This window comes from Dendrobium catenatum, unplaced genomic scaffold, assembly GCF_001605985.2.
Source record: "Dendrobium catenatum unplaced genomic scaffold, ASM160598v2 fragScaff_scaffold_248, whole genome shotgun sequence".
NCBI lineage: Eukaryota > Viridiplantae > Streptophyta > Magnoliopsida > Asparagales > Orchidaceae > Dendrobium > Dendrobium catenatum.
Genome location: NW_021318710.1, coordinates 4,075 through 7,662, shown reverse-complemented (window position 1 = coordinate 7,662; position 3,588 = coordinate 4,075).

Below are 3,588 nucleotides of genomic sequence, written 5' to 3'. Positions count from 1 at the left end.
TTAAAAATTTAAACCCTCTTAATAATTAAAGTTTGAACCGAAATAAAAGTTTTCTGGGTTAAAGTTTGTAGAAAATGTTTTTCAACCACAGAGGTTGTTTAAAACTGAATTTACAAAGTGCGGGAAACATAAAAAGATATAAAGTAAATGACACCAGATTTATTAGTGTTCGGGTCTATAACCAGACCTACATCCAGCTCCTCAGGAGGCACCCTCTGAGTATTGCCACTAATACCAATAGTGACTCTCCTTTGCACCACAGCAAGGCGAGAAGAAGCCTTTATTAAACACACTCTTTTCACCACTCCCCGGATGCGGCAGAGAACCGTTCGTCCTTTTACACAATACCCAGTGTTGGCAGAAAACCGTCCGGTCCTTTCACACTCCCAAGTGTAAGGTTAGAGAACCTTCGTCCTTTCACACCCTCCAAGTGTAGGCAGAGAACCTTCGTCCTTTCACACTCTCCAGTGGGGCAGAGGAAGCCCTTCGGTTCCTTCACACTCTCCTAGTTTTGGCAGAAAACCTTCGTCCTTTTCACACTCAGAGTGTCGGCAGAGAACCGGATCTCCTGTGACAGATCTTCTCACCAAGAATCTAGAGGAAGAAAGAAAAAGAGTGAAGAAATCCAGATGTTCACAAGTAAGAGACTCTTACACTTTAGCCAAATCCAAGTGAAGCGCTTTTCTCGCCCTCCGTGGTAGGAATCCTTCTTTTGAATGCCTCTCTCCACTCGCTCTCGCTTTTAGCTATTTCTCCCAAGAGGGCACGAAGATCAAATGACCAAAAAGATATGGTGGCAGTTCTAATTTTTGGGACTATTTATAGAAAAGACAAGGTGAAAGCCGCCCAAAAAACTTGCAAATTTTCAATTCTGTCGCAGTGATCGTCCTGTACGATCCTGGATCGTCCTGGACGATTTACTTTTAAACGATCTGAAACAACCATTTGGTATATGTGTACGAACTGACTTTTCCGCTGACAGTGATCGTCCTGGTACGAAACTTGGTTCGTCAGTACGGAACGGTTTATTACAGAGGTCGGTTCTAAAACTGCTTGTAAAACTGTTCTAAGTCGGTTTATCGTTTTAAACGAAAGTGACGTCTGGACGAAAATTTTCCAGATAACCGATCGTCCTGGACGATTTTATTTATATTCGTCTGGACGAAAATTTTCCCAGGAGCAACTTTTGGTCGCTCGTACGATGGTAAAATTGCGTCTAGACGAAAAATTGGCAGTGAACCGCATCGCTGGACCGATGATTTGTTTTCGTCCTGGACGAAAAATTTTGCAGATGAATTGATCACATGTACGATATTTATTTTCATCTGGAGAAAATTTTCCCAGAGACTGGTCGCCTCGTACGATGGTAAAATTCGTTGGGACGAAAAGTTTACGTTGTAACCCATTCGCCTGGACGGATAATAAAATTTCGTCCTGCGACGAATAGACTTAGAAAAATTTTTCAAAGCAAGTTCTATTCAGATATACCGATGCTCTATAGGAGATAACTGACAGTCGCCAGTACGATAAATATCGTCCTGTAACGATCAGCATATAGAATTTCAAGATCTCTATTTGTGTGTGAGATTTTATTCACTATTACAATCACTCCCTTTCAAGATTAATTACAAGAAAAGACAAACATCAATTTAAACAAAATATCTCATTTGAATCTGAAATTGAAGTTTTCGATAGCTGGAGTCTAGATTTTCCTGAAAAATGTTAAGATACACACAGAGGGCAAGGGCAAATCTATACTGAAATGTTAGGAGAAACTATCATTGACAATTAATGTTTTGGAATCATCAAAACTACATAAGGTGCAAATATAAATCCCATTCAAAAATTAGCAAACTATTCAAACAATCTCCCCTTTTTTTGACTGATGGCAAAACAATTATTATAGTTATGGTTTCAAGTTTTAAACACCAGTCTTTTATCTCCTAACTCCCCCTGAATTTATAGTACATTAAAATAAGGAGGGCATTAAGGAACAATATTTTAACGAACAAATTTTTATTTTATTTTTTTTTTTAAATTTAACCAAACTTGCAACAAAACAGAACAACTAAAAGAAAACACAAACATACACAAACTAAAACATACACCAAACCTAACATCTCTCCTCTTTGTGGGGACCCGTGACCCGAAATTGACACCCCTATCTATAAGTAATATATAATATTAAAGTTTTAGATATTAGATATCTAAATAGCATGAAATAAAATGGTATGTATCCAAATCCCTTAGTTTTATTAGTCGAAATCTTTTTGTGATTTATTAAGTCCGGAATTTATTTTGCTACCGTCACGTAATTAATTTTAAAATTTTTAGTTATCTCCCGTGACCCGAAATTGACACCCCTATCTATAAGTAATATATAATATTAAAGTTTTAGATATTAGATATCTAAATAGCATGAAATAAAATGGTATGTATCCAAATCCCTTAGTTTTATTAGTCGAAATCTTTTTGTGATTTATTAAGTCCGGAATTTATTTTGCTACCGTCACGTAATTAATTTTAAAATTTTTAGTTATCTTCTTTGATGTTTATATTGTAATCTTCCTTTATAGCAATGGAATGGGATAGCCCCTAAATTTTTCCAAAAAAAAAAGTCATGATATTTCTTTTTTTTAGTGAGAATATTTAGACCAATTAAAATAAACTCTTTTTTTTTAATGGTCTATATTTCTTTTTACTCTACATTCAAAACAATCAACCTCACAGTCAAATACAAAATAACAATTGATCCAATAAAAACTAATGATCCAAATTTAAACAAACACTTACTCATTCAGTCAATTAGCTCATAAGCTAAATCATTAAAAGAACTAATCTAAAATTCACTTAAAACTATTAAAATTTAAGAGTTTATGTGCCAAAATTTTTAAAAAATTTACTCTTTTCTCCTTATCTAAACTAATTTGTTATTATTTCTTTTCTAATTCCTCCGTCATTTTATTATTTCATTACAAACTTAGAATTGAAATAACTAAACGAGATATGCAAAAAAAAAATAATAATAATACAAAAATTTCTTAAACTAAAAACTTTTTAAAACAATAAAAAAACTATCCCAAATGAAACGTAAATTTTTTATTGTTGAATCTAGACTCATTACACACTTTAGTTATGGCCATGCAGCACTGCAAAGCTGGAGTAATTATTGTGTCCGGACACCGAATGCGTCCATAGACCAATAACAGCGCCACGTCACTTGGGTGCTCAGTACCAAGCACTCGATATTGCTCGGTATTTGTCCGGATGTAATAACTTTTCGCAAAGCTGACAATAGCCAGATGCAAGCTTAGGCTTCGTTTGAAAATGGCTTTCTTACTGCTTCTTAAAGCAATTTTCTAGTACAAAATTTAAATTTTTGTACTAAAAAGTTACTATAAGAAGCAGTAATAAAACCGCCCCAAACTAAGCCTTAGACTCATACCCAGCCTCCTACTTCATATAGCCAAGCTGATCAGATGATAGACCTGGCATATATGAAAATATTGAACTCCCACAGTACCCCAATGTTCTGTATGTTAATCAAAAGATGGAAGAAGATTTAACAAATTAAAGCACAAAAACTTA